Source organism: Xenopus laevis, chromosome 3S, assembly GCF_017654675.1.
Source record: "Xenopus laevis strain J_2021 chromosome 3S, Xenopus_laevis_v10.1, whole genome shotgun sequence".
Classification (NCBI taxonomy): domain Eukaryota; kingdom Metazoa; phylum Chordata; class Amphibia; order Anura; family Pipidae; genus Xenopus; species Xenopus laevis.
In genome coordinates, this window is record NC_054376.1 from 85,253,599 (window position 1) to 85,278,057 (window position 24,459).

At 35.4% G+C, this 24,459-nt stretch overlaps 1 long non-coding RNA gene across 1 annotated transcript in view; it reads right to left on the reverse strand.

Moving 5' to 3' along the window:
• LOC121402193 overlaps positions 1-20,944 on the reverse strand; it is a 69,789-nt gene extending 48,845 nt beyond the window's left edge. The window contains exon 1 of the long non-coding RNA XR_005966675.1: positions 20,352-20,944. This is a non-coding gene — a long non-coding RNA (uncharacterized LOC121402193). The remainder of the gene's footprint in view (positions 1-20,351) is intronic.
• Between the last annotated feature and the right edge of the window lie 3,515 nt (positions 20,945-24,459).

Genomic DNA, 24,459 nt, shown 5'->3' on the forward strand with positions numbered 1-24,459 from the left:
TTAAAATTCAAAATGCAATAACATTTTAAGGAACAATATTACATTGCGAGATGTGGATTTTTATTCTTATTAGTGCGAATTGTTTTGCTCTTTATGACTTTTATTACATTCCACTGTTAGAAGTTAAAGCCTATTAATAGATGTCTGTAATATATGAAACGAGTAAGGATGTAGCCTGATGTAACTAATAAACCTCTAATCGTTTTACAAGTCTGTCTGGAAAATTGGTATTTGAAGTGCCTGCTCCACTACAACTGGCGTCCCTGCTGCCCCACTAGACCACCAGGTCTACAGCTCCTTTAACATATGGAAAGCAAAGGCAAGGGTTTAAAGTGGCAGTGGTAATAAAAAAAAGTGCAATGGAAAAATTTCAGTACAGCACCTTTTGGATAATTGTATAAAATACAGACAGTGCTTTTTTTTCAACAACTTGTATTAAAACCCCACTGATATTTAATAAATGTAAGTAATTCATAGCTATAATAGATGTCTAAATACATGTTAATAATAATAATGTCTACTAGGTGCCCTCTAACTGCTGAAATACAGAGCTCAAGGCCCTATTTGCCTTGTGAATAAGCTTAGCTTGCATTCCATGTTACCATTCACTGAAAAAAAATACAATTTCCACCTAAAAGAGTTGGGACTGTCCATTAAAAATAAAATATTTGAAATATTTGAAATATAATAAGATAATGAGACATATTACATGTGAAATACTGTAAGAAAAGCAGTATATCAGAATTTTAAAGTCATTACCATCTCAAAACAAAAAAAAGTCTAATTTATGACCACAGTGCAGTTTTTGGATGCAAATCTCCATGCTTTCTACTAAAAATTTTCCAGAATTGCAAAATTGCCAAAAATGCATGCTAAGGTGTGTGAACAGTTCTTCAGATCTAGAGTTAGGCTAGCATTTTCAGAGTGGGTATGGCATTACTTCTAGAATGTGGCATCAATAATGACATTAGTGAACTATTTGCTTGGCACATATGTGGCATTCCAGACTTCCCTAGCATTAATAGACAGATGTGCTCCTAATCGGAGCACAAATGCCTGTGAAAATTCTAAAATAGTACTAGGCATTGCGTCACTTTTTTGCACTTTGCAAACATCCTTAGAGGTTGTCAATGACCCCTATAGTCTTGTAGTGTTTATACAAATGGCCTGCAGGTGTCACTGTCTACATGAGTTACTGTGCATACTTCCTGGTAGCTTAAAAGTGAAAGTTTACTGCTGCGTAATACCTGCATGACTAAATAAAGCACTGTTATACTATACTCATCCTCGGCTACCAAAACATAACAAATGGCAACAAGGATGGCTCTTCTAACTCTGCAGCAGCCTGCACCTTTTCTTCCAAACCCTGGTGAGCTTACCATACCTTTTACTGCTTGGATCCATATGTTTGAAAATTACATTATTGCTGCTGACCAAGGGGAAATTTCTGCTGCTAGAAAGCGTGCTTTACTTATTCACTGCCTGGGTGCAGAGGGACAGCGTATATTCTATACATTACCATTACCTGATGATACTTATGAAACTGCTCTTGCTGCTATAAAGAACTTTTTCATGCCAAGAGTAAATGTGGTTGCTGAAAGATATAAATTCCGCCAACGAGGACAACGTAATGGCGAATCCACAGAACAATTTGTAGCAGCTTTGAGAGAGCTGGTTCTTACCGGTGAGTTTGGGAATCTAATAGATGAAATGCTAAGAGCCCAAATAGTGGAAAAAACAAACTCACCTCGCATTAGAGAGAGACTGCTCCTACAGCAGGATTTAACTCTTGCAAAGGCTATTACAGTTGCTAGCCAAATTGAAACAGCAGTGGCAGAGGCTAAAACTCTCAGTCAGGGAACTGCTGGGAATGTACAGATTGTGAATTCAGCACTGTGGCATAATAATGCACAGTCACAGGCAAAATACAGTGCTAAGGAAAGGGATTCACCTACACTGCAAAACCATGCAGCAAATACAAACAGAAAATACTGCTTTCGCTGTGGTTCAACACAAATCATGTTACATGTCCTGAAAAAGCTTAACGGTGCCGTAAATGCACAAAGGTTGGACATTTTGCTAAGATCTGCCGTAGTTCTGCTAAAGATGTTCATGAAGTCACTACTACAAATGTCACAGTATTAAGTGTGGATAAAGCTGGTACATTTATTCCAGACACGTTTATATGCACTGTCACTGTCAATACTGCGTCTGCTGACAAGGGACACTCTTTTCTTGAAATACTTTGCAAAAGATCAGCTTGTTGCACCTGCCCTGAAACTGGTCATGGATCCAATCCATGTGCTTGCCAGTGACTGTACAATTTGAATCGAATACTGCAAAATGTGACTTTTACATTGTGAATAAGGGTAGTGATATACTTGGAAGGGATCTCTTTGCTGCATTAAACCTACAATTAGTTGATGGTCTCATTACTACAGCACCAGTGCCTGCCACACAGCCAGTATCTAAAATTTCACCACAAAGCAACACTTCACCGGGTTATACAAAGAACTTTGTACACAAAGTTAAGGTGAGACCAGATGTAAAACCAGTACCATTTCCTGATTCAGCATGGGAAAAACTTGCTATTGATATTGTCGGCCCTTTTACAGATGCTCCTATAGACTGTAGATTTGCTATAACATTGATAGACTATTACAGTAAATGGCCTGAAATTGCATTTGTTTCTCATATAACATCAGCTACAGTAATAACATTTCTGTCTACAGTCTTCAGCAGAGAAGGTAGTCCAAAGTCCAAACAGATCACAGTTTGTCTCATATGAGTTTGAATCCTTTCTGAGAGAGAGGAATATTGTGCATAGGAAATCTTCAGTGTATTACCCACAAGCAAATGGAGAAATCGAGCGATTCAACAGAAGTCTGAAAGAAGCACTACAGACAGCAAATCTTACTGGGAAAGCTTGGAAAGTATTTACAACAGAGTTCCTACATAACTACAGAGCAACGTGCTATTCAACAACCCAATCATCTCCTGCTGAATTATTACATGGCAGACAGATGCGAACTAAGTTGCAGACATCAAACTTCCACAAAATACTGTGCCTACAAAATCATCTACTGCTGACATTGTGAAACGTCAACAAGCCAAATACAAGGCTTATACTGACAGAAAACGTGGTGCCAGAAAAGTACACTTTCAGCATGGATCTTTAGTCAGAATTAAAGAAACCAGTAATACTGAAACAAGGACAATCTAAATTTACTTCACCTCTTGAAGTGAGACGCCAGTGAGGACCATACACATATCAACTGTCTGATGGACGCATATGGAATGCAAGTTGTCTTGCTCCTGTTAGATATGACTTTGGAGAAGCTCCATTTGATGAAGGACATTTTCCTACTCCTGATGTCAACTGCAATAGGCCTGAAGAAAGTGAACCTATAAGGCGTACTGAGAGAATCCCAAAAATGACCTGCATGGACCAATGACTTTGTTATGTGAAGAATGTATAATATTGTTTTAAAATGCATACTGTTTAATTGTTGCTGTTTATTATAGTTGTCCAAATGCTTTCCTACTATAGGGGGAATATGTGGTGTTTATACAAATGGCCTGCAGGTGTCACTGTCTACATGAGTTACTGTGCATACTTCCTGGTAGCTTAAAAGTGAAAGTGAAAGCTTACTGTTGTGTACTACCTGCATGACTCTGCTAATAAAGCAATGTTATAATCTACTCATCCTCGGCTACAAAAACATAACAAGTCTGTTGTATAATACTGATGTTTTGTGAAGAGAAACTGTTGGTATGCCATTTTACAATGTATTGCTATAAGTGCAAAAGTGTGTTTTCCTCAAACCAGAATTGGACTATTAATTCTTTTGGAATTGCATTTAGGTCTCTAAGAAATTACATACATTAACATTACTTTAAGTCTCCATTATTCATTTTAATAATCCCTCTTATGAAAATATGAAACTGAAAAATGAAGGTGTGTCAGATTCAGTTAATATGAACAAGCAAATATATGCTTTTAAGCACAGCACTTTCTAGTAAGAATAGAACAAATATAACTGCAGGGATGTGTCTAAAAAAACGTCTAGATTATTTTATGTGGATCCCCATAGCTATAGTATTATATACAAAATAACAGCTACCGATGCTTATTATGTAACTGGAATCTTAAATTAAGATCATCAGACACATTTCTGCATATTATGAATTGAATAAAAAATAACATGCACCTGTACCACAAACACAGCAATTTTGTTAATGTAAAATCAAGAATACGTCATATTATATTGATTGTAGTTTGTAAGTGATGTAAAATGTTGTGTAAAAAGTGGTGTCACCAAATACCAGTTTTCACTAATATTTTTTTTTTCTTTAACACCTCTTTTTTGGGAAAGAATAGAACACATTTGCATAAAATCATAATAAATCTTTATTAAAAATGAATGGATGTATACATTGTATACAAGCAATGTCTGGTGCATTCCAATGCCCCTTTCCCCACCTTTATAAATAGGTCTCAAATTCTCCAAAAGGGTTTACAGAAATATAAATAAAAAAATTAATCTGGCTTGATAATAAAGCCATATCAGTATTCTGATTTTTTTTTGGAAATCTGAATTTTTGTAGAAAGAAAAGCTGATTGCATTATTCACAATCAACATCCTGGTGAGGCAAGTTAAGAAAGAGATTTGTCTTGCAGTTATTGAAGGCTGTTCCTTTCTTTGTTAGCTCAATCAGTACATTTTTATTTTACTTCTACAATACCTTTCCAAAAATACAAATGATTCTTTACTATCAACATATATTTATTAGGTGATTACTTTTCAGCAATTTACAGATGAGTCATTTCCATTGGCTTCAGTTCAATAACTAATGTAAATAATAAAGACAAAGTGGAAAATGTCAAAAATATTAAACATACAGCAAGTATAAGCCTATTCTGGATGCTAAGGCATTATCAAATTTAGTTTTTTTTTTTAAGTGACCAAAAAAGGATTATAATATAGAGAGTCAGTGTTAGAAAAAAAATAATGTGTGTGTATATATATATATATATATATATATATATATATATATATATATATATATATATATATATATATATATATATATATATATATATATTAGATAATGTCTCTACCTGAAGCTGAAAGTAATTAGATCGGGAAATATACTAAAGGGTGAATTTTCTCCTGGGAAGGCTCCACGCAACTTCATCAGACGTTAATTTGCAGCGCATACGCTAATTCATCAAAATGCGGTTATGTCTCGGCAGACAAAGTGAAAATCTGTCAGTGCGAGCATTTCATAGCGAACTTTTGCGAGAATTAATTTCTGCCTAGTGAAACTTTGATTACACACTTACAATTAGGTCAATTTGAACAGTGAAGGTACATACAAGTCATATATATGTCTTTATTAGAGATGCTGCTGAAATTGCTTGAAGTGGCCACTTATTATTAAAAATGCCCAAGGAAACAAAATAAAGGCCAAAAAGATCCTCTATTGTCCTAGACATGAGCCCACCCTAAAACAAATATGGCATGACTTTCAAATGGTTAAAAAAATAATTAAAAAAATATTTTACAGGTGCAACTATATTTTACAGGTGCAACTTATAAACACAATCCCACTTTTAAATATGAAAAAGACCAGTGTTTTGTCTTTTTTTATGACTTTTCAGCATACAGGATATGATGTCCCTGACATTGAGGAGGATGTAGTTTCATCTTATCAGTTCGACAGGTATAACCTGGTGAAGCAGACTCTGGTGAAAAGGGTAGCGTACTGGAAAATTCACACTTTAATGAATTTGCGAAGTAACAATCATTTGTCTGAGCAAAAATCCACCTGGTGAAATGGTGGCGAAACTTCATAAGCACTGAGCTCTTTCACTAGCGAATTGTCCTCTACGCCTGTAAATTGATGATGTTCCTGTGGATTGTCTTTCTGCCAATTTTTCCCTATCGATGGCCACTTCGCCCCTTAAGTAAATTTGCCCCCATGTGTTTTCAGCTTTTAAAGTTGAGCCAATGTATGATATGCCACACGGATAGCAAAACTGCACTACAGTAGAGGGTCAACCTACAGGTCAAAACAACAGAACACATTTGCAAAAAGGTTGGCTTTTATTTGCATGGTCAATTTTACTCATAAACTTTTCAAGCTAGAGCTAGAATATTATCACTATAAGAAAGCAGAAGGAACATTTCTGAAACACGATTAACAGTACAAATAAACAGCTATTTCCCAACACAGTAAGGGGGTTATGTATCAAAGTCTGAATTTATCTCAATATTTTCTGAAAAAAACTCAGACCAAATCCGCACTGGTTTTTAGGGCTTTTTTATTAATACACTTTCCTGAAAATTTTGTTTGCAGGAAAAAATCCGAAAAAATCATGAAAAATCCGATTTTTACGATTTTTTTGGATTTTTCACCAGAAAACTCAGAATTTTGCCCGAAAACTCCAAAAACTTCAGGGTATTGCCAAAAACCCAGCGCACATCAAAAAATCATTGGGACTTCTCCCATTGACTTATATGCAACCTCGACAGGTCTGAGATACCGGATTTTCAGATTCGGAATTTTCCATCCTCTGGGTTTAAAGGACCAGTAACATACATTTTTTTTAAAAAAGATTTGTTTATTTTTAATGAAAAAAAAACCCACCAAGACAGTTTAAACTTTTAATTCGCAAAGCTTTTATTAAGAAATTACTTACCGATTCTCTGCATGTGCTCCTCTTCAGAAACGGTGACAGAGCGACGATCCACAGTGCTCGATTTCTCCTCTCTGGCTATCTCCTATAGAAGTCAGGGAGGAGAAATCGAGCGCCACACGATGGATCGTCGCCCTGTTGCCGTTTCTGAATAGGAGTGCATGCAGAGAATCGGTAAGTCAGTTTTTAATAAAAGCTTTGCGAATTAAAAGTTTAAACTGTCTTGGTGGGTTTTTTTGTTTAAAAGAAACTAATTTTTTTTTTTTAAAAAAATTGTTACTGGTCCTTTAATAAATTCCGAAAAATTTGTGATTTTTTTTTTTAAAAGTTTGATTTTATTAAAAAAAATCACAAATTTTTCGTGATTTTTGCATTTGGAGTTTAGTAAATAACCCCCTAATTGTTGCCCAATTAAAGTACACAGCATTTTTAAACGCCACAAAAAAAATGTCATGATGACAGTTCCTATTAGAATATACTATTTCACAGGTAACTGAACATACAATGAATTAGGTGGAGTGGTAATTTGTTTGTTTTCATAAGAATTATTTTTTTTTTAAACTACTAAACACTTGAATAGTCTACAAATGTGTGCAGCAGTCTCTAAACTCTGGCTTCCCAATACTGGGAAAATTTGCATTTGCATAGTTAACCATCTGTGATTAGCTTCAGATAGAACAGGGGAGCACGCATCTGATTGGCATGTGCAAATTTGCTTGGTAAATTACCTCAAATATTTTTTACTCTGGAAATTAAAGTTTACTGGCAGGTCCTTTAGTTGACAAGACCAAAAATTGAGTGCATAGAGGTGTCTAGTCTCTGAATGAGAAAAGCAGTTGTAATAGAGCAATTTGGTAGACTGCCCCAAATCCATAATTCTTATATTGTAATAAGACGTTATGAAAATAAACTGTACAAGAAAATCTGTCTTAAGACAAATCTTCCTCTATAGTTTCTAGAAATTCTTTGAAACTGTATATTGATGTTACTTGGTAGGAAGTTCTAAATAGAAGGGGGTATGCTTGAAAAGAGGTGTACAGTAAATCTGACGCAATATTTCTACAATTTCATTGCAAAATAAGATTGGTTTGAGCAAAACACAAAGGGGGTAATTCACAAAAGTAGAGATATTGAGATAAAATAAAAGTGGAGATAAGAATGTCGGATTTCCCACCAAATTCACAAACCTCTATCTCCACTTTTGTGAATTTGTCTATTAAACAAGACACTTTTCGGATTTTGTCTTTTGCACAACATTTTAACAACAATTTTTCTGAATTTATCTTTAACTCTTACTAAACCTGTCAGTCAGCCTCAGCCATCAAATTGGAATTTCTGGGGGAGGGGGTTATTTTACCTAGGGAAATTATACATCATTTTTTTCAGGATAGCCTGGACTTTTTAAATCTGCCTACCTGTTTAGGTAATTCCACTTCTGTAACAAGATACAAGGGTCTAAATACAAAAAATGCTATTTTGCATAATATAAGGATTTGTATCAGAAATATGTTTTATCTTAGGTCAAGTGTCTCAGTGCTGCTAAACCTAAAAAAAATGCTGGGAAGCTTTACTTTTCTTTTAGATAATATATTCACTCAAATTGCTAATATTGCCCCATTCATTAAGCTAAAGCTAGTAAAATAACGTGTAAGTTAAAAACTTTTAACATATCATTGTAGAAAACACACTTTTTTGGTTTAATCAGTGCTTTACTGATTTTGTTAATGAGGCTTCTTTTTTTTAATTAATATTAAATTTTTTAATTAATATTTATTTGGTTTTAACAGGTTTTTTTTCCATTAGGCATCTTAGACAATCAAAAAAGATTAAAGTATATAAAATCAGAATAAAAGCTTATAGAAGTAATGACATATAATAAGATTTCCAACCAAAGTCAGATAGTTATAGTGTTAGGATGTAACCAAAGTCCTTTTGAGGGTAAATAATTTTTTCATTTTACACTTTTAAGTTATCTGCAGTTCACTGTAAGCTTTGTACTGGGCAAGGTGTCCCAGTTCTACCATATATTAACTGTAGAGCTTTTCACATTTTTAAAATGTCAGGAGAAAATATTTACCACCACTTTTACTCCAATGGGGGGGGGGTTCCTTTTCTAGCAGATGTATTAGAGCTCACTCACTGATTCCAGTACAAACAAAATAACTGCCTTTTGCACAAATCTTTCATGTAGAGACACATGATGTCTGGTGATTTTAATAGCGTTAACTCTAATACATCTTCTAGGCAAAAGGAGCCCCCTATAAGATTTATTGGATCTAACTGAACTGTCAATTAATATCTGACACCTAACTGCTGCGTAAAGACAGAATGAGGAGGAGAAACAGATGCTGAGAGAGGAATAGTGTATATAAAGTTGATTATTATAGAAATGGGACATCATTTTTAATTTATTGTATTTAGAAAGTTTCTTATTTTGGTATGATGAAGCTTATATTACATTTTCATTTTTATAAGATACATAGTTCCCCTTTAACTTTCTGGTGTACCATCACCAAGCTTTACACAGAGAAGATGAATTACAAATTGCAACTCTAAAGGTATGCAAAAACGAAAAGGCTTTGCCTTGAGTTTGACATTAATGATATATTTTAAATAGAAGCAGTCAGTGTACAGTGTCAAAGGCTGCAGAAAAAATCAATAGGAATGTCATTAGTTAGAGCAGTGTGGGTTGAATGATCACTGCAAAAGTCAGATGGGAAAGAATGAAATAGGGCAACAGTAAATAGCAGACAATACACTCCAAAAGTTTAGGAGAAAAAAGTCACATTATTCAAATTACAGAAACACTGATTAGAATATCTATAAAGGGAAAAGTCCTGCAGCTTGAAAATCTTAACTTGTACAAATCTAAATTATTTTAATAGGGAATTCCAATCAACACAACATTTTGGATATTGAAAGTACATGCAATTCTAAGCAACTTTCCAGTATACATTAATTAAAAAATTGCTCAACTAAATAACCTGTCTATTACTCCTAGAGTGACCTATTACAGAGTATAACTTATCCTTTACTAGGCCTGATCTACCAAGGTTCCACTACCCATTCCATTCCTGCCTGCTCAGGTGAGGGATGGACTCTGAGCACATGGCTGCTAAGCATATATATTATAGCATAGTGCCATCCACTGGGCACTGTTAGAACACCAAGGGGCATAGCTTTAAGCAGGACAAAGAAACAGGTCCACTCCTGACAGTGTTTTAAGACCCATTCAGGTGTCTATAACACTAGGGAATTGCCTGCCAATATTAATAAGGGTGTCTAATTTACCAGACCCCTACATATTTATTGCATTATTGTTTTTTTTTTTAGCATACTGTGGTGTCACTGTGCACAAGAGTTATACTGTGTACATGGTACTTTCTATACTGCTTAAAAGTATTGGAGTTGAAGCTACTCATAATGTCATAATAAAATGTCATAAATGAGGCCTAATAATGCACAGTCACAGGCAAAATACAGTGCTAAGGAAAGGTATTCACTGCAAAACCGTGCAGCAAGTACAAATAAAAAATACTGCTTCTGCTGAGGTTCAACACAACACCCTGCAAATTATGCTACATGTCCTGCAAAAGCTGTACAGTGCCGCAAATGCAAAAAAGTAGGACATTTTGCTAAGATCTGCCGTAGTTCTGCTAAAGATGTTCATGAAGTCACTACAACAAATGTTACAGTATTAAGTGTGGATAAAGCTGATACATTTATTCCAGACAAGTTTATATGCACTGAAGATAATCAAAAAATGGATAGCACACCCAATTAAAGAAAAATACATTTATTACAAAAAAGAGAATTTTTTTTTTCTCTTTTATGTAATGAATTTATTTTTCTTTAATTGGGTGTGCTATCCATTTTTTGATTATCTTTAGTTATTTTTGGAGACCCTCATGGAGAACCTCTTATGGATTAGCACTCTGTATTTGATTTAGAAGGTGTGCGCCTCCTTTCTCTACTCTATAGAAGTTTATATGCACTGTCAGTGTCGATACTGCTTCTGCTGACAAGGGACACTCCATTAACCTGATGCGTGATACAGGTTCAGCCGTTTCTATACTACCAAAGGATGTTTTCTTGAAATAATTTGCAAAAGATCTGCTTGTTGCATCTGCCCTGAGACTGGTCAGTTAATTAAAGGGATACTGTCATGGGAACAAATTTTTTTTTTCAAAATGAGAAGGAAAACCAGCAGCCTGCCAGAAAGCATTTCTCTCCTACAGTGCAGGCACAAGTCACATGACTTGGGGCAGCTGGGAAATTGACAAAATGTCTAGCCCCATGTCAGATTTCAAAATTGAATATAAAAAAAATCTGTTTGCTCTTTTGAGAAATGGATTTCAGTGCAGAATTCTGCTGGAGCAGCGCTATTAACTGATGGGTTTAAAAAAAACATTTTTAACATGTTTAAAAAAAAAAAAATTTAAACATGTTTTCCCATGACAGTATTCCTTTAAGTAATAAGTGCTGGACATGAAATGTGTCAAGCATTTACATATATTTTTAAACGTTCCAATAAATGTTCTCTTTTTCATCGCATCCTACAATGTTTGGTGTATTGGATCTCTCCCCTTGCTATGGGCTCAGGGCTGCTGCACCCACCAAATAAAAAAGGTGCAGGAATCACTAAGGTAATGTGCCCCATTGTTGAATCCTATACAAATTCCCTAAGAACAAAATGGCTAATTATCCCTTAAACACATTTCTGTGATGTCTGTAAAACAAAACTTTTCAATTTGCATACAAATATAAAGTTTCACAAACCTCCATTACTCACTGGAGCTGTTTCAGTTCAGAAGAGAATTACTGAACAATCAGGCAATCAGCAAATATTTTTAGAGAGGTGGCGAGGAAGTTTGCAGCAGGTAATCTGAGTTGGTGATCAGAACAATCTTTGTGTGGCCTATGGCAGGCACCTTAAATGCATAAATCTGCCTAATCAGTGTTATATTGTTGGTTCTGTGACACAGGTTATCAAATGTCCCTCTTTTTACTCTGTTCAATTCATCACAGATTGGCACAATATTTAAAAAAAAAATCCAACATATAATCAAGGCACAGCTGCAATGTGCATTTGAATGAGAAACAAAGGGGCAAAAAAGGGACTGCTCTATACAAAATAGCTGAAGCACAACAGGTACAATCTACAGAAAAGACAAAAAAATCTGACAGTTTTGATTGTGAATAACCTGCTGGTGACAGGGAGCAACAATAAAATATTGGCACTTAACTAGGCCTCTCTCACCCAATCTGGATTTCTTGATTTTGTTCAAATAAAAACAAAAGCAAAAATTCCATCCTTGACAATCTGACTGATGATAATTATATGTTATCACAGTGAATCAGTATTGGCCCTGAATCTGTTTTGGCAATGCAAGAAGCATGATTAATTGTACAATAGAATGCATTATTGTACAATAGCAGGGACAGAGAAATAGCTTGGTTCTGAATTTCTGGAGCACAAGTTCTATAATCACATGCAACAATGTGAGTAAATGGGTTTTGGAGGGATAAAAAGAGTCACTGGGCTATAAAAACACCTTCCTTTTCAAATGCTTCTGAATGTAATCCATTTGTAAAAGCCAAAAATGTCCAAAGAAAAACACACATGCAGTTTGGAAACAGAAGGAAAAGCCATATTTACAAAAAGAAGTATGCCTCGTGGATAAATACGAGCACTGAGGAGTTAATAACAAATGAACACCATCACCTTAAAGATGTCGAGAATTTTCTTTCTAGTCATGAATGTGTTATTCACCCCCTCACTGATTAAGCCACCAACAACTGACATAGAGGATGTAAAAATGCTATGGTGCTTACAGGATTTGGGACAAAGTGGCAACCATGGTCTTGCACAGCATTTTACCAAAATAATACAGAATAGCTCCTGTTGGTGCAGCTGCTGGTCACAAGGAGAAAGGGAGGTCAAAATAAAATCTTTGGGTGATGCTTGGAGCACCATAAAATTATTTATGGCACTAGCAAGGTTCAGATGTCATTTGTAAAAGCATTTTAAAGAGGATAAAGCTGGTGACACATTGGTGAGTTTGCAGGATATTCAATATCCCAATATATGACCATTTGTACAATTTAGTCACAAACTTGAATGGCCAAATAGTGATGATTTCATTTTTGGGCTGCAGGATGATGGGTGAAATCAATAGTGGCAATAAATAGCAAGCATTAAAACAAAGCTATACACATATAATGAATAGAATGAATTATCTGACAAATTCTCAGAGAGCTAAAGACAGATACAGAGTTAAAGGCAGGGGTGCCCAAAAGGTAGATCGGGATCTACCAGTAGACCTTTAGCTGGGGATCAGTAGCTCTCAAGTCACTGTCAACAATCAGTTTGCCTATATCATACTCCTGTTTCATACAGATATTTATTAAGAAATAGTTGTTTATTAAATATAGCAATATATATGTTCTCCTAAATATGTAAGTAATATTTTCGATTGAAGAGAATGCAAACTGATTTTCTTGATGTAGATCATAAATGTACAACCTCACTAAAAGTAGACCTTGCATTAGAAAAGTATTGGCATTCCTGGTTTAAGGGCACTGTCAAATTCAGAGTGTTTTGCCTACTGCATGATTTTCAGCTCAGCAGGTCAGGGCAGCCACCAAAATTCCATTCCCTAGGTAATTGCTTTGCAGTTCAGGAAATTATTGCTTGGAAACACAAAAGGGAGCACTCTGATGAAGATATATGGATTGTTTTTATTGATTCATATATGATTTCTACATGTAACATAATAGATGAATTTGAAAAAACACACACATAGTCAAGTTAAAGCTTTTTGCCTAAATGAAACCTGCCATGTTAGTATATGCATTTAATAAGATTTCAATTGAAAAAGAAAATATCATGCTACCCTTTCCCTCTTTGACCAAAAACTCTACATTCTGCAATGATAATTATGCATGTAATTATAGATAATCACTAGAATATTATCATGGAGCTATTACAATACCTGTGTCTTATATGGACCACTTCCATTTCAATATTTTTTTCTACTGAAGCTTATATTTCTCGTGTGCTCCTTCTATTTCCTCTTTCTCACATAAGAACCAAGTATGAAGTTTGGATAACTATGGAAACAAGTTCTTTGAAACTGACAACCTAGAGTTTGTATGAAGCCTTATAAGGAGATTGTTTTCTTACTGTGTGACATAAAACAGTTTTTAAAGAGTTTCAGTCATTGCATGCGCCAGAGAACTTCTTGGAAAATCTTCACTTATTACAGGAGAAAACAGTGTGTCAAAGGGTTTATTGAACTGCCATAGATATAAATATATGAATGATTTCACAACCATCACTCTTAAAAACCTTATATTCATTGTCATTAATTATTGACTAGTCAACTGTCACTTAATAGAGTTAGGTAGTTCCGGTCTGTCTTTTTGTAATATTTACGGCCCCCCAGTTTAGCTAATACATGAACCCAAAAAATATGGTTTACTTGATAACTGGCTCATTACATCCCCTTGTAAGCAAGAAATGTTGTCACAAAGCAAAACCTTTGTGGTTTGACAGAAGTGTTGGTGTTGAAGTTGGTAAGAAAAGAGGTGCTTTTAAGGCTTTCAAATTAACCGGGGCAGATATAAAAAGGCCAATAAATCATGCAAAAAAGCTACGAGACAAGCTAAAATTGAGATGAAAAGGGGAATGGCAGCGAGGAGTAAAATGAATCCAAAATTATTTTTTAAATCTGAAAATACTAAACTGGTTAAGGGTATGGAAGACAAATTATGAGGGTAGACTGTCAAGGTTGGGCTTGTTCTCTCCGGAGAAAAGACACTTGCGAGGGGACATCATTACTCTTTATAGTTACATTAGAGAGCATTATAGAAAGCTAGAGGGAGATATATTCTTCCACTAAAATGGATCATCGGACTAGAAGCCACCCCTTAAGACTAGAGGAAAAGAACTTTTATTTGAAGCAGCGCAGGTGGTTCTTCAACGTGAGGCCAGTGAGGTTGTGGAATGCTCTGCCAGATGATGCCATGATGGCTGATTCTGAATGCATTTAAAGGGGTTGTTCACCTTTGAGATAACTTTTAGTATGATGTAGAGAGTGATATTCTGAGACAATTTGCAATTTGTTTTCTTTTTGTATTGTTGAAGGTTTTTGAGTTATTTAGCTTTTTATTCGTCAGCTCTTCAATTTGCATCTTTACCAATCTGGTAACTAGGGCCAAAATTACCCTAGCAACCATGCATTGATTTGAATGGATTCTGGAATATGAATAGGAGAGGTCAGAAGGATCAGTAATAAAAAGTGGCAATAACAATACATTTGTAGCCTTACAGAGCATTTGTTTTGTTTTTTTAGAAGGGAGTCAGTGATGCCCATTTGAAAGCTGCAAAGAGTCAGAAGAAAAAGGCAAATAACTATAAAAAATAAATAATGAAAACCAATTTAAAAGTTGTTTAGAATTGGCCGTTCTATAACATAATAAAAGTTACCTTAAAGGTGAACCACCCACTTTAAGGGGCCGATTCACTAACTTCGAGTGAAGGATTCGAACTAAAAAAACTTCGAATTTCGACGTTTTATTTGGGCTAGGTCCCCATAGGCTTGGCTAACTTTTTATGATCGAAGGATATTCCTTCGATCGTTGGATTTAAATCCTTCGAATCGTTCGATTCGAAGGATTTAATCGTTTGATCGAAGGAATTATCGTTCGATCGTACTATCTGGGTAAATCCTTCAACTTCGATATTCGAAGTTGAAGGATTTTAGTTCCTAGTCGAATATCGAGGGTTAATTAACCCTCGATATTCAACCCTTAGTGAATCAGCCCCTAAGAGTGGCTTGGATCATTTCTTGGACAAGCATAATTCAAGGCTATAGTTATACTAAAATCTAAATTAATATAGATATTGGTACAGTATATATACAGTATAGTTTCAGTGGGTGTTAGTAAGTATGTGCGCTTCTTATTGGTTGCTATGGGTTTCTGCACCTGTGCAAACTTAATGCCTTTTATTACATATGGGGCTTAGAATGCATTAGCTGTATAATTAAATACATGCACTTTCTGTAACTAAAATAAAAAATAGAAAAGGTCAAACAACAAGGGCAAAAACAAAATGACAATTTTCTGAATTCTAAAGGGTGTATCTGCCAACTACTTCTGTACAAGGAAGGGTCGGTTAGTGAGGTACACTCCAGGGTAAGAAACTTAAAGTGTTATTAACCGCAAATAGCAAAAAGAAAATTAGATTGAGGCAAATTTCAATACATTTGCAGGGCACAAAACATAAGCATTATGTGAAGGACTCTAGAATTGGCTCTGTTTGAGTGTCAAAAAAGCTGAAAGTTGGGTTCTAGGCGTAACCTCATATTCTAAAACAAATTCAATGTTTTTCTGTTTGATTTAGTTACCTAGCTACCCTTTTTATGTCTTCCCCAACAGGTCTGGACTGGGAGTCAAAATATGCCCTGGCATTTCAACTGCACAAAGGCCCAAACAGCCCTCCACCAGCCCATCTTACAGCAGCCCCTCTGGCATTTTCCTGAACCCACAGATTGCCAGTCCGGGCCTGTTCACCAAGCAATACCTTCTTCTTTTCCAAACAGGCTAAATGGGTGAAGCAGAAGACATGTTAACTGTATTTTCATTTACAGTTTTTAAAGGGGTTATAGGAGAAGGAAAGGCTTTGTGCCCTTGGGGGTACCAAATGTTAGGCACCCCCAATTGATTGTATTGACTTACCTGAAATCTCGGGCCTGTGCTCCTATCAGCAGAAAACTGCCCTGGCCTGTGGTTATAGCAGTGAGCACCATAGAGCGATCTGCTTCTTTCTTCAGTTTTCCCAGGGTAAACGCATGCGCAGTTGAACAAAATAGACGACTTTTTAGTCAAAGTTCAGCTTTTAGTTCTACTGCACATGCGCAGCTGCGTGAAGAAAGTGGGAAGACGGAAGAGGATCGCTCATGATGCTCACTGGTATAACCCCGGGCTGGTGCAGTTTTCTGCTGTTAGGAAAACCGGCCCAGGATTTTAGATAAGTCAATACAATCACTTGGGGGTGCCTAACATTTGGTACCCCCAAGTGCACAAAGCCGTTCCTTCTCCTTTAAAGAATATAAGCATGCATCAATGATTTGTTTTTGTAAATGTTATTCATATATCCTAGGAAACAAACTTGTTGATTTGTATGTGATACAACCAATATATATTTCAGTACTTCAGTTTCCAGTATTTAACAAAGACTACAATGCTGTGGGGCACAATAAGCTTTTTCATTCTCATGTATTTTAATGAACAAACAGCTGCACAATAATGTGAGTCAATGAGCCATTCCTAATAAAACACAGGGAAAGTTTTGAGAAAGAAACAGAATAGGGATCTTCTGTTAGTGTTGCCATTCAAATAAAGAGCATTTGTTTTACAGTTTGAAGCAAAATAAAAAAATGTCAGCCACTGAGCCCTCATTACCGAGACATGTATATATCATGTGACATCTCACATGTAGTAAGTGAAACATTGTACATAAGCAGGTGAGAAACTGAGCCCTCATTACCAAGACATGTTTATTTCCAGTGGCACCTCACATGTAGCAAGTATAATATTCTGCACAAGTAGGAAGAAAAGTTCTCAGGAAAAGTTGGTTAGTGTGGAAAAATGATGAGTAAACAGGAAGCAGATTAGGAAAATTACAGTTTGGGTTTTTCTGGTTGTCAGAGACCTTTCGATTCAGAAAGACCAGAGCAGAGTTTTATATAAAAGATTGATGCCTCTGGGGGAAAAACAGGATTTAAAAATAGCAGAGACAAGTACTAGTAATTAAAGCTAATCATTCTAGGTGTCTTTTATAGTTCTCAACCTGAATTGACTCAACTTTTTTCATTCTTATTATCTGCATAACTGTTATTGCTAAGAAGTGCATTCTAAACAGCTGACATAGTTCATGGCCATCATTGTAATGTATATATGAACATCATTACATAAGACACAGATATATATGTGTGCATATGGCAGGTTTTGGTCTGTGCATAAAGCCAGATAGATACATATATATTTTACTCCGCTTTTCACCATTCATTGTGCCTGCACCACAGTTGGAACAGCATTTAGTGGTATGAAAGCAGGCATGCTAGGCCTCCAGCAGCATAAAGTGGATGTGACTGCCATCTCCATCTGCACAACACTGTACTTCTATCCAATATTTTAAAGGGGAAAGCTATTATACTGCAGAGAGAAACAGCACCACTATGAAATCAGCACCTGCCTTGGAAAATAATATTGTGGCAAGCCTACTGTATAAAGAAATATGGAATCAGTCCATTATTTAATGAAATATACTTAGATCCCAACTGAGCCACAATAGATTTTTTCTCACAAACAAGAACATTGTACAATGTCGTTTTAATGAAATCAAATGAAATTCTGTCCTTCACAATGTGCATACCCTTTAGTAGTGTACACATTGTAAAATAATAACATCCCACACAAGTCCAATTCAGCACTAACACACCCAGATTAATTTCTGCAGCGTTTCAGCTCTCATATAAGGGAGTATTTATGCAACCTGTTACAGCAGAGATTTTCATTGGACATTTATTCCAATTTGTACAGTATATTGATGTTGATTGTGTATTTAAAATGTTGTATCTTGGACATTTTTCGTTTCATCTAAATACAATTGTTTGACTTGTTTCTGACAGTATTTTTATTTAAAACTTATGTACACCTACATCATTACTTGTTTCTGTTCATTCTGTTTTTTGTTACTCAAAGCAAAAGAACTGTTGCTAATATAGTCATATGTCATTGAGCTATGACACTTTTTGCTTGGAAACAGTTTTATTACATACAAATCATATTTTTGTCTAAAAAAGCCAAATTTGATATGCAGTACATGCATAATACTTGGTCTTGAGCTGTTTGCTCTTTTTTACTGAAAGCATATATCTAGGCTATCATGGTTAAGAATATTTCACAGGTGGTTTTGCTAATACAACACATTTAGCATTGTATATAATATTAAATGTTTTGTTTTTTATATATATAGTGCCACAAAGATATGCAGTGGTTTACAAAAAAAAACATACAAAGAGCTTTAGTAAATACAAAGTAATAAAACAAATACATATGTGGTGAGAAATTCAAGACAAAGTTGAAACTAGTTAACCTGCTCCTCAAAGAGCTTACATTCTTGTGAGCTAGAGGAGATTTATAACAACAAAATCGATAGTCAGGTGTATTGTACACAAGGAATGCTGCTAAAAGAAGCTTAATTCGAAAGGAGGCATTAGTATAGGGTTAATGTGGGTTAAACTGAAGAGCATGAACTCACATAGTGAACATAATGAACTCCTACTCCCTAGTGTGAATAAAGTAAACTTACAAGATAAACCTTTACGGATAGTTTCAGTAATAAAGCTGGCAATACAATTTCATTTATGACAATAATTTGCATATACAGGTATAGGACCTGTTATCCAGAATGGGACCTGGGGCTTTCTGGATAAAGGATCTTTCTGTAATTTGGATCTTCATACCTTAAGTCTACTAGAAAATCATGCAAACATTAAATAAACCCAATAGGCTGGTTTTGCTTCAAATAAGGATTAATTATATCTGAGTTGGAATCAAGTACAAGATACTGTTTTATTTTTACAGAGAAAAAGGAAATCATTTTTTAAAATTTGGATTATTTGGATAAAATGGAGTCTATGGGAGATGGCCTTTCTGTAATTTGGTTCTTTCTGGATAACGGGTTTCAGGATAACAGATCCCATAACTGTACATGCACATTCAGATAAAGTCTGTCCTGCAATAAAAAAGCTGTTGTTTTTCCTGTAAATGCTGAAGCTTTCCATTTTCTTTTTTTACAGTTGCACATCAGGAACACCAATGAAATATACCTGTATTGTAGTGTTAAACTCACTACTGTAGATTTGTGATATTATTGCATGTTGAAACATCAAGGCATGTAGATAAAAACAGTTTGGCTAAACAATTTAACAGAAACTTAAAACATATAACAAGGCCAGTTATCTTACATTATTAATCCAACTGCAACATTAACTTCCAGACTGATATATTGGAAATTCATAGTAACAGAATAATGGATCAATATTTAAGTCTGCCATTTAAGAGACATTTATTGAACCTCAAAAATAAATGTGTCTGAACACAACACATTGCTACTTCCAACAAAATAACGTGACTTTCTCCATTTAAGGCCTGCTGCCAACACAGAACCACTTAATTAATTTCTTTCCCCTGCACTCCATCTGTTAAAGTCTCACGTTCAGCGAGAGGTCAGCACTGTTCCAGCACTAATTGCCTTAAGTGATGTTCGTTACTTCAAAATAATACACAGTGTAACATAAAATATGGCATCTGAAATCAGTTGCCTTCTCGCATAGCCCATTCTATACAATGATATAAAAAAAAGCCAAATCAATTTTGCAATTACTAATTATATTTACTCTGTTAGTTGTTGCATGAATCCTGATATAAACCTGCTTTCTTTAACTTGCAAGGATTTCTTTCAGTCCAATCCTATTACTACTAATACAGTGCAATATCTCATGCCAACAAATGACTGTCATTTTATAATTGCATCTTCTTGTTTCCAGATATAGGGCTGATAAAACTGACTTACCTGCTTTTTAGGTTCCAACTGCAAATGCAATATACTTTAGGTCCAAAGAACTGAAATGAGTTCTAACTCTGCATCATACTTTAGACCCAGTGTAATATCCAGACTGTTTAATCTTTCCAAAATCTTGATAGGAAGTAATATCTGTCTTCAGCAGGGTCAGCAAAAGAGAATTTTAGTGTTGTGTTATTGTTTTACATAGAAATCATAAAACTGTAAAGAACATAGCAGTGCTGTAATGCAGGAAAAGCTCCGATCCAGTTGAAGCTGCACTTAATGCATGTGCTTTCAAATAAATATCCACAAAAGAAAAAACGGAAGTGCTAATGCAGCAGTCTCCTTATTTGACATCTGATGTGTATTGTTCAGTTATATTAGACGTTGTTCTGCCTCCTTTTCTCTTGGGAAGCTAAATGAAAAGCAGCACAGCCCCACACCTGCAGTAGAGCACACAGTAACAATCCTGTTCTCTGAATTGGATGGATGGCTTGAGACCCTGTCTGTCTACATAAAAAAGGTGTGGAAAACACAGGACTAATGTAATGTGCACAAGAAACTAATTTACTCAGGCGGATATGATCCTTTTAAAATGCTGAATATGAATGCTGGCTCACCAACCCTGGCAGACTCCTGCAGTTATATTTCTCTCAGTTTCTGTTATCTCTTTGCTTCTTGATTTTCATTCAAGCAATTTCCCTGGCAAAGGTTCACAAAGATTCCAAACGCTGTGTAATCCACATAAACAAGTATGGGTCTGGTTGCACGTCTTGAAGTTGGTTCAGTACTGCGGACAGCTCCAGCACCCACACACGGGGTTGGGTGGAAAATGGCACCTGAATTAATGACTTGGTGAAATCCAAGACGAAGCCATGAATTTAAGCAAAGTCACTGCAAGTACCTGACAACGTTGTACGCACAACATCTTAAAAAGAAAAAAAAAAAGAAAAGAAAATAAGCTTTTTATACTTCTGGGCTGAATTGTGTATGGAAAAAAGCATGCACAAAATTATTTATATTTTATAGCAGTATTTCTTTCTCAGCAGTGGTATAAAACAAACTGAATGTTCAGTCTTCGTAATATGTTGTTCTTTTCTACATAATCCAAATTTATAGGTTGCAATGTATCAAACAGGTACAGTGTATTACTAAATATTAGCTGGAATAACTACGCTTGCATCTAAATTCTGTACAATGTCTCCCTCTTGAGGAAAGACACAGAATATTTGCTAAGAATTCTAGTAACTTTATTCTATGGCCCCTTGATTAATGTAGACATGTACCAAATCTATCATTTATTTGAATGTAGCTAAAAATGTCTCAATATCAAAAATGAATACAAATTCTGATATGCATATTAAAGTATTCTCAATAGTCATATTATTATTTCAAAAACAATAAAGTCACAGAACTTTACAAAAAAGTGCACAAAATTGCATGCAATTAAATTAAGTTTATATGCTCAACAATATTGTGCCCATATTCCACCTATTATGAATCCAGCACAAGGTGCAGGCAATTAATCATAACCAGTGTAGTATCAGGAGTAGTGCTTGGTCATTTTTGTAACATATTTATAACATGTTTTTAACTCTCTCATACTTTATTCACCAGTAGGTTCTTCCAACAATGGAAGCATCCATTCAGATGAAAAGAAAATGGTTGCATCTTAAAGAGATACTGACACCTGAAATTAAACTTTTTTTTACATCTTTTATAATATTGGCTTTGCAAGCTACTTCTAACTTTGCCATAAAGTATTTGCATGATGCTTTTACATTACCTGTCTGATCCCCCATGTTCCTGTATGAGAGGGCTGCCATATTTGTGCAGCAGGAGTCCGTTAGCATTAGAAACTGTAACTAACAGGCTGAGATGGGACAGTCAGGTTGGCAAAGTCAGAGTGTCAGAGTGTCAGGCTTAGGAACTTCAACTAACAATTATATACAAAAACGAAACTCTCAGCAAAAAATGATCACCATGACCTATAGGTAACATTTAATGTACATTCATATGCTAAAATTCATTTTTTAGTGTCAGTATCACTTTAAGATGTTAAAAAGGTTGTTTTATATTTTGAGAGCTGTGAAGTTGTCAAATTCTCTCCCCAGGGCAGTTATACTGGCAGTTTGATTCAGAAGAGGGTTGGGTGCCGTTTTATAAAGCATATGGCCCTGGTGCAGCCTTCACCAGAGATGCAAGTTAGACAGGGAACAAGAAACCTCATGTTCCTCATTAATACATTGCTGTTGAATGCAAGCAGTTTTGTATTAATAGGGGAACTCAAGTCTCTGTACTATAGTTTATCAATGTGCAAGGCGGGGTGCAAAGTGCAAAAACATGGTGATTATGCAGCTTTGCACATGTACTCTTCCTTGCACATAGTAAAAGCTCCCACTGGCTTTTGGTTAAAGATACTTATACCCAAACCCATAGTGAACCCAAATTAGGTTTCCAGAACTAGTACTGCTCAGAATAGAAGTTATTTTATTGGGCATAAAGTGAAAGAATTTGCAGATTTCAAGCAAACTGCAAATTCATACATGCATATGCAGCTGGCATCACCCTGTTTTTGGTGCATGAAAAGATTCATGTCAACAAGAAATAAGTATGCTTGGGTGAATTTGACCTGTTTCGTTTTGCCAAAAATTTTCAGACGCCCAAATTTTTTTTGACGCACGTCATTTTTGTTTTGACGCACCATACAAGTCTGTGGCCGTCATTTCCGCAGCGAAACAAGGCAAAAATATTTGCCCATCCCTAGAAATAAGGCAAATGACATTTAGCCCTCTAATAAAAAGTAAAAAGAAAGCTAACCATATATTTGAAAGCTTTCATTCTGATTCTATATTTGTACTCCATATAATGATCAGTTGTTTTTTTTTCCTTTTATTTTTAACAAACTTAAATCCATATATGAACAGCTACACAAAGTCCAAAAACCAAGACCAAGACCTTTTTAATGAACTATACAGTTGGCAATCAGTCCCCTCACTAAGCCACCGTTTATTAATTTCAGGGTGTCATCATTGGGGTTAGACTCTAAAACCTCAACATTTATCGTTTCCTAATAATCAAAGTACTTAGATTAATGATACAATGCAGCCTGGCCAAAATTCTAGCATGAGATACAGTAGATTAACAAAGAACCCAGTACTATTCCTTTTGGAAATCAGGGGTAACCAACTTTGTATAACAAAAGGGAAAGTTAGGCAAGGGTGCAATGACGGTGTGACCATAAAATCCATATTGTAACGTAATCATTTTGTGACTTTTGTCTTTTGCTATGAGGCCTCTAAGCAAGCCTTTTAAATACTGTATATGGGTGATCACAGAGAATTTCTAATTTCCAAATCCAAAACAACCTCTCGGGTAAATAAATATCTGTAGTTAAAGTACTGAAGCAGATTGTTCTGAGAAAATGTAAACATATGTTTGGAAACTTGGGGGGCTAGAAATGTTGTACATTATGTTTTGGGCTTCTGTACCAGTCAAAGGCAACTACAGCCCTTTAGCAGGGAAGATTTGTACCTCCAAAGATGCCCCAATAGCCCCCCAACTTCTTTTCTGCTGATTCACTGCACATGCTCTATGCTGCTGTCAGTTACCTGAGCTTAGAGACTGACTCAAAATACACAGTACACATAGGGGCAGATTTATTAAAGGTCGAGGTGAATTTTTGAATGAAAAAAATTTAGATTTCGAACTATTTTTTGTGCACTTCGACTAGGGATTTGAATTCGACTCGAATTTGAAGAAAAATTGAAAATTCGAATATCGAAATTTATCATGTACTGTCTCATGAACTTCGACCATTCGCCATCTAAAACCTGTGGGGGACCTCGTAGAACCTATTTGGAGTCAATTGGTGGACTTTAAAAAAAGTTTTTTTTGGGAAAAACTTCAAATCGAATCCGATCAAGAGCTTTGATTCGAACTATTCAAATTTCGGCCGAATACGGACCAATTCAATTGAAAACTGACCTATTTGATTTGGTTGGTCTTTTTGAATTTGAATTTCAAAGTTTTTTCAATTCAAAAGACTTAAATATTCAGCCTTGCATCTTATATTACAGGCTAATTTTCTGCTTGATAATTTGAAACAACCCCTAAG